The sequence below is a fragment of the Tachypleus tridentatus genome, chromosome 1, assembly GCF_004210375.1.
Source record: "Tachypleus tridentatus isolate NWPU-2018 chromosome 1, ASM421037v1, whole genome shotgun sequence".
NCBI lineage: Eukaryota > Metazoa > Arthropoda > Merostomata > Xiphosura > Limulidae > Tachypleus > Tachypleus tridentatus.
The window spans coordinates 168683305-168691637 of record NC_134825.1 but is presented as its reverse complement, the minus strand read 5'-3'; the positions used below and the strand labels follow the sequence as shown (position 1 = coordinate 168691637).

At 31.3% G+C, this 8333-nt stretch overlaps 1 long non-coding RNA gene across 1 annotated transcript; it reads left to right on the top strand.

Moving 5' to 3' along the window:
- Positions 1-497: 497 nt before the first annotated feature.
- On the top strand, positions 498-5957 carry LOC143256920 (uncharacterized). Its single transcript, XR_013031612.1, has 4 exons — positions 498-577; positions 2719-2796; positions 3309-3597; positions 5751-5957. It is a non-coding gene; the product is annotated as an uncharacterized LOC143256920 (long non-coding RNA).
- Positions 5958-8333: the final 2376 nt, after the last annotated feature.

Genomic DNA, 8333 nt, shown 5'->3' with positions numbered 1-8333 from the left:
ATTAAAAGAAAACAACAAAAAATCAACCTTTAATTAAATCTTTAATGTCTTGAGTTTTCTAAAAAGTTATTTTTAAAACATTTTATTTACCAATCTCGAAAAACGCACATGGAACGTCATTTAAATACCTGTATAAAGATGAAGGAAAATCTTTATTCGCAAATCCTTTCAAGCTAAAGACACTCTTGATTACTCTAAATTGTATTATATTAGCCTTAATTCTTACACATTTTTCGGTGGAATTAGCAGATAGGCTGATGTGGCTTTGCAAAAAGAAAACGCAACACATATTTAAATTTATAGCATATAATTTTTCAGGAATAGTTAAAATTTCTTTTATGAACCCAACTGTATTTCAGCTTAGTTTTAAAATGTTTTAATAATCTATGTATACTCTGGATATTCTAAAATTAGTCTGAGTTTTGTTTTTTAATAGAATAAAAGCAGTAAGTAAACTGTTACGATTTCTCATTAAACCAAGGTCTTTTACTTAAACGTTTTAACACTAGGCGGCTTAATAGAGCGTCACTGAGCAATGGCGTGTGATTAAACTAACGATAACAGAAAATCAAATTTGGTAAGATGAACTAGGATTTATTGAATTATATTGTGGGAAAAAAAATCTTAACCACCATTTAACTTTTTAAGTTATTTATACGCTAACCAGAATATAGTTACGAAGAAACAACATTTTTTATATGCCTCGTTTTTCTGCTCTTTGTAGTACGTGTTTGGGTAATGTTCACAGATAGTCAACAATAGCGAGATTATCTTGTGATGTTGTACAACCAGTGAAATTTTAACTATTTCAGTCAGTAAACAAATTAATTAATCTTATTGGTTGTATTTCATTTACAATGAACTAACTATTAATTGAAATTTATTAAACTTTACAGAATTTATAAAATACGGTATATAATTTATAATACAACTTGGTTAATCACTGGTGTTAGCGATGATGACCAGTTGTCAGACATGTCAACTCATCTGAATTTCCCGTGATCCTCATGGAGTTGATGCTCGTTGCATAGTCTCACATAAACATCATAAAAAATTAACAAATGCAGCTGTTGGGTTCACTTGCTTTTAGGATATACCATTTTAACAAAAATGAAAATAATTTTGATTGTGCAGACCCACTATATGTGTAATTTATAGGATGGAATATGTGTTGATGAAATTCATAAATTCCGTCTTTGGATGTGTATTTTGTATAGTTCAGTGAGTAAACTGATGGCATTTTGGTGTTCTTAGATTTGGAATAATACATTATTTGCACCCTACTTTAGAATAATTTACATCCAAATGAACAAAAGTATCTTGCAAGGAGACCATTCTTTTTTTACCTTCTTAAGGCCAAATAATGTCTGAGGTTTCTCCTCATGGCTCTGTGTTTGGGCTCATCTCTTACTGTTAGTTTTGGAGATGCTGTTTCATTTTTTTCTGAATGTAAAAAATTGACATCCCTGCAATTGCAATAGACATTACCTTTGTAAAGATACTGTATCATTATGATTAGACTGCATCATGGTTGAAGCCTTCAAGGACTTGAAATTTACCATAGTACAGTTGGAGAATGAACAATTTCTCACAAAGTTGCCAGACCAAGAATTTAATATTTCCATATTGTTGCAACCTTAAATAAAAAAATGTAGTTTTATCATTGTTTACTGCTCTCAGTTCTTTTTTTTTAATTTGCCTCTAACCTGTTTTATTCAAACATTTGATGTGTAATTAATTCAATAGTTTAGTAATACTTTGTACAAGTAATATGTCAACAAAATGAGAGTGTATGTCAGACATATATTTATTGTTTTAAATTCTTAAATATATCTTTGTAGTGTATACTGTATAACTAAGAGTAATATTCATCCCATATAACAGAACCCTGTATGGTTAGGGTTCTGAACTTATAATCTGAGGGTAGCAGGTTTGAATCCATTTATACATGCTTATCCTTTCAGTTGTGGGGATATTATAATGTGATGGGTAATCCCACTATTCACTGGTAAAAGAGTAGCCCAAGATTTGGCCATGGGTGGTGATGACCACCTACCTTTCATCTAGTCTTATCTACTAAACTAGGGAAGGCTAGGACAGATATCACTTGTGAAGCTTTGCACAAAATCCACTTGCACACAAACAAAACAAAGGGAATCCTCAATAGCCATAACAATTGAAATTCTTTAAGCAGGATTAGAGTAAATTAATCTATGAGATCTTTCTTTCTATTAACTATATTTTAGTGTGTCTGCAGTACCAAGCATGAGGCACATATAGATAATTATATTTTATTACTCATCAGAATCTCTACCACTTACAATTGAAATTATTTTCAGCAGGATTAGGATAAATTAATCTATAAGACCTTGTGTGTGGTGAAATACATCTTTCAGTAGGGTTTGACCTTCTGAGTCCAAAACTGTGGTTAGATCTCAAATCATTTGGGAGATGAAAGAGTTATGAGCTGAAAGTTTGTCCTTGAAAAAACTCAGTGCAGCTGTGTGAGGCATTGTGCCTCAGATGGATGTTTGAATTTTAGTGAATAAATGTGCTTATGTGTTTTAATCTGCATCTGTGGGTTTAGTACATTTCCTGCACATAAAAGATGTGTTCTGAATGAACAGCTGTGTAGTTCTAAAAATTTTGTCAGCATTCATTTTAATACTGAAGTCAACCAAACTGATTAAGAATATTTTTAATGTTACTTTCTTGTAGTATTTATTGTGAAACCTTGTGAAAGATGTCTGGAACTGATGTTTCTTTGAATACAGAAGCTATAGAACGACTGGAAAGGTAAACATAAACTGTTTTGGTGTTAGATGTGTGGTTTTATAAAAATATTTTTGAATGTTTTTTTTTTTCTATTTTGTTTCAATTTATATTAGTTGTGTTTACACTATTTACTTAAGTTGCATGTTTTTATGCATTTAGAAGTCAAGTTTTGAAATTTGTAATTTAATTGTTTTAATGTGCAGCAGAATGGGAAAGATTGTATAAGTAACTGCTTTAATTTCAAGCACTCATGACTTACAATTTAACTAGTATTTGCTTTCATAGTGTTTAATATTGTGTGAATAGTTTCATGAATATCAAATGATAATAAATTGCATTCTAAATATTATTTCAAAAGTAGTCATGGCCAAAAAAAACTTTATTTGCATATTTTTCACTTTCTTGCTTTCAAATATAGGTACTGTTTATATTTCAAAGTCTAGTAATAATTTTTTCTTCATATAAATTTATTTAATTTGAATAATAAAACTGTGAAGACTATGTACTGTAATTTATTTATTGCTTGTTTTCAGCATTTTAAATGACTCCTTTTATCGAGAAGCAGTTGAAAGCTCTGCAAATTACAATACTCGTCTGTGTATAGAAAGAAAGACTAGATTACCATTTTAGATGCACAAACAGGTGTAGCCCAAAGTGATTCTAGTTTGTGGATGCCAAAATGGCAAAGAATGCCTGGTCAGAACTTTGGCCAGTTATACAGCTATCCAGTCAAAAGGTGGAAGAAGAAAAGGTGGCAGTACTTAATGAATGATAGATATATTCCTCAAAAGGTGAAAGATGCTGATCATGTCAGTGAAGCAGGTAGTATAACTTGATAGATATACAAGTACAATCACATGTTTGTGATGTTCATATGCTAAATTGTTCTGTGTACGTTACATGTTACATAGGTTCAGTTTCTGTTATAGAATGTAATACGTGGTTCTGTAGCAAAATAATTAAATATATGTGTTAATGTCTGAAGCCAACAGCTGGTGTTAGTACGTCCAGAAATGACGTATATTCTGTTATTTATTGCTACTTTTATTAACCTTGGTGCTTATAATGTTCAGTATATGCAACTTTTATATTTTAATATTTATTGCTGTTCTATTTCTATTATTGATTTTGATATTGTTAGCTTAATGTATGTATTTAGAACTAACATAAATCTTCTAAGCTGGCCAAACCCTGTGAGGTATTATATTTGTGGCTTAAAAATTATTAGGCAATGGTACCCAACTTAGGAAAATTTATTTTTCTATAATATATAAGTAGGGTTTCAACATTAATCTCAACTAGCTTAACAAATTGCTTAAACTAGCTTAGCAAAACAATAACAAATCAGGTGATTGCAAGAACTGTTTATTAGTAAACCAAGTTGAGTTATGCAAAACAATTTATACAAACTGAACAAGTTACATCCACATGCTGAGTGGCAAATCCAGTCAGAAACCAGTAGATTAAAACCTACATAATATTGCCTGCAGAAGTAAAAGTAACCGAAAACTATTAACTAAAAACTTCTGTCTTAACTTTGAGGTTAAGTGTCTAAATGCTGCAGCTTAACACGTCAATGCCACAGGTTATTAAAATAATAAATATTATGTGATTGTAAAGTTACATCACATACTATAATTTTAGACAAGATGACTGTAAAAAAATGTAAGTAGGAAACTTTTAAACTTAATAGTAGTACATATGTGCATGTGTATGATTGAATGTTAATGTATCTAATTATGTTTTAATAGATGTTTGCACCTAAAGGAAGAAATTGTGATAAGTTAATTCATTATAAATTAATGAATCAGTATGTTCTAATTTTTCTGAATAAGTAAAATTACCAGTAAAATAAGTAAAAATACTAATTACCAGTCAATTTTAGTTTTGATTAAAGGAGCTTGCTCTGATTGGAAGCTAATGCTAACTACAAAACAGTCATTGCTCATGGAAAAAAATAGTGGTAATTTTTCTTAAATAGCAGCATAACAGACATCATAAATTACTTTTTGTGTAATAGTGTTGGGTATGGCACATGGGTAATGATATTATTAATATGATGAAGAAACATGTAAGCTTGAAAAAAACAGTATGTTGTAAGATACCTAAGTGTATTGTAGACTTGTTGATAAGTTTGTGAAAAAAGTGCTAGTTTTTCTGTAAATTTTGAAACTTTATCACTCTTGGTTTTCATTGTTAATATATAAAAAATGTAACAGTATTACTCATTTGATAGGAACTTGTAAATTTCATTGATTTCACTATAAATGTTTTGTGGATCTTTGCTGGTATTCTGTGATTTCCACTTTGAAGTCACAAGTGTGTTGAAAGAGTGATAATTAAATCTTTCTATTTAGTTACAATAATGTGGGAGTTGGTTGACTACCTGTCTTTCCTCTAGTCTATCACTTCAAAATTAGGGACACTTAGTGCAGGTTGCTGTCAACTAGCTTTATGTCAAAAATCTAGCCAAATAAAACTCCAAACAAAGTCAAATATGTAATGGAAACCATTGCCTCAACACAAACAGTGCAACTGTAAATGGTTTCAAATCAAAGATAAGTGACTTCCAACACATTTTAAATTGAAAACACTTCTTTTTATATCATTGATTTATAATTATAATATTGTAAGGGATTGGCAAAAGACTGTACCATAAAAATGTAGTAAGTGGCTAGTCAGAAGTAAATTACACTTCTAGTCTTTTTTGTGTGTTATTCTTCATTAATGTGTAACTATTAAAAACAAGTTTATTACTGTTTACAGTGCATAAAATGGTACACAGTTACTAGCCTAGCACAATTAGAACTTATGTTCAGTGATATTGATATAATTTAATGTTGAATTTACTCCAGTACAAAACAGAAAATTCTATTTTGATTGTTGGTTGTACTTTTTTTAGACCATTCAATAAATATATAACAAGTAGTTATAAGGGTTTTCTATAACACTTACTTTGTCTTTTGTTTTGGTAGATACCAGCCATATTGCAGTAGTAGAAAATCTAGTGACTTCGCTTGGAAGAAGGTGAAGAAAATAGTGTAGATAAGGTAACTGAGGATTCGAAAGACTCATGGTGTAAGGATTTTGAAGATGTCATTGAACCTCCAGAGCTGGGTGAACCCGAAGATCTTGATTCAGATTATGATGAATTTGAGGAAAGCTACAGTAGGAGAAAAAGAAAAAAAGTTCGGTAAGTTAAGTTTTCTGATTCAAAGTCACATTTTATTTTTTGTAGAGAGTATGTGACTGCCATATTGGTTGTGAAGAAACAAAGATTTTGTATATTTTTTTAAGGAGGCACATTACTAATATAACAGTAAATTGACAAACAATGGTTTATAGATATAATGAAGTGATTTTATTTTGGGGAATATGTTTTAATGGCTAGACTGTAGATGATATTTAAACAAGATAGACCAATATTCTATCGAAATGTGATGTATTTTTTCTAAGAATAAAACAAATTTGTTCTTCTCCTTGCTTCCTGTTGCTTCTAGATTTCCCAATGGGTCATTGGTAAGTTTTTGACTTGTACACTGCACAGCTGGTTATGATACCTGTGGAAGGCGAGGCACAGATGCCCTTTGTGCAGCTTTGTCTTTCTTTACACAAAAAAGAATTAAGTATTTCACACCATCAGTTCCTCAGGCTTTTGTAGGTTAGATATGTGTCCTTTATCATCTAAGTTAAATTTATTGTAAGCTAAATATTGATTATTACTTTGTTTTCAAGGTAATTTTATTCAGTTTACACATTTGTTATTATGTACTTTGTACAAAAAGTAAATTTTGATGTTTTGTAAGTTCAATATTAATGAGTACTTTATCAACTATATATATTTAGATGGCTTGTATTTTACATGTCATTTCTGCTTGTACCATCTAATTCATTCTATCTGAATAATTTTTTACAGTATAGTTAAATATATTCCTTATAATTCTAATTTTTCTCACCAAGGGCTAGATTTTTGCATTGCTACATTTCTGAAGTATTTATTTCTTTTCTCATTTGTAGGGCTGAGCTTTGCTTTAGCTACATTTTTTGTGTTCTTGATACTGGAATCCAAATTTCTTCCTCTTACTCAACAATTCGAGGCTTGCCCTTACAAAACCCACATAATAAATACCATATTTTTACCAAGAAATTGAGTTTTCCAGTTGAGGGGCCCTATTTGTTTTGAGTAATCTTGGCTATTTTTGTCTGCTGGAAGGAATATTTGCATGAAATCTTCACTCAATGGGTCTTCACACATTATTCACGTGAGACAACTGACTCCTGCTTGCTTCTTCCCATTCACAGTTTAGAGACCACACTTATCTTTTCATACTATAAATGGCCTTGGTAGGATTTCATATAAAGATGGAGAAGTCTATTCTTACCCCAGTTCAATACCTCATTCATTTGTTTGCTGTTGTTTTAACTCAAATCTTATTTGGGCCTACTCTTCTTCTATTTGTCTTTAGGATATAGAGCTAGTAGTCTACAAGGCCCTTACCTCACATTCGCTCAGCTCAAAAGGTTCTGTCTCTCTTTTGAGGATGTGGGCTTCTTTGGGGGCTCTCACTCTCATGAGTTTTGCTCATGTGTTTCCTTCAGTGGATGCTCCACAAATAGGGTACTTCTATTCAAAACCCTTGAACTACCCTTTTTACCCTTCCTTTCTCAATTAGACTTGATGGCTAAAAAAAGGAACCAGACTATGATGGGGTCCACTGCTCATCTCTTTCAGATTTATATATTTTTTCAGACACGTGTGTAGGAGGCTGGGGTGTTTACTTTAACCTACTGGAAGTTTCTGATATCTGGTTGGTCAAGGAGTCTTTTATCTCTGTATAAATATTAATGAATGTATGGCAGTTAATTAAGTTTTGTCCCACTTCCTTCTTATCATGTGGAAGGGTAGTTACAGTATACTACATTAACTCTACAGTGGTTACTGGTATCACAAATCAAGGGGGATGCCAGATCCAGGTTTCTCTACTCTCAGATCCTCTCTTTTTTTTTTTCCTTGGCCCACCACAGTCATCAGATGGTGGCCTGAATATGGTTATGGATCATATACCTCAACTAATGAAGGTTTTCCTCATGGAGTGGTCTCTCAATCCCTAGGTATTTCAGTGGGTACGTTCTCATCTGGAAATATCTCATATGAATGCTTTCACTGCCCACTTAAACATCAAAATTCCTTTCTTTTGTCTCTGAACAACACAACATATGTAGTTTAATGCAAGTTATAAACTCAATTCTTTGATATTGGCATGCTAGGATATAAAATAAGGACATCTCACCTTTTCTGTTTACTGAAATATAATGTTTATTGACTTCAACATATTGGTTCTGCTGCTACTTCATCAATTGAGAAAACTTTTTTTACCTATGCCTGCTTTTATACCTATGAGTTTATAACAAATTAAAAGTTCTGCATTTTCTTTACATAATTCTGTTAGTCATTTTAAGTTACAATATAAAAGCTCTTATATTGTTGGAGAGTTTGAAGTATTATGAACAGTACTATTTTTCAAAGAGAAATTAGATTTTATTTTCAGACCCAAATA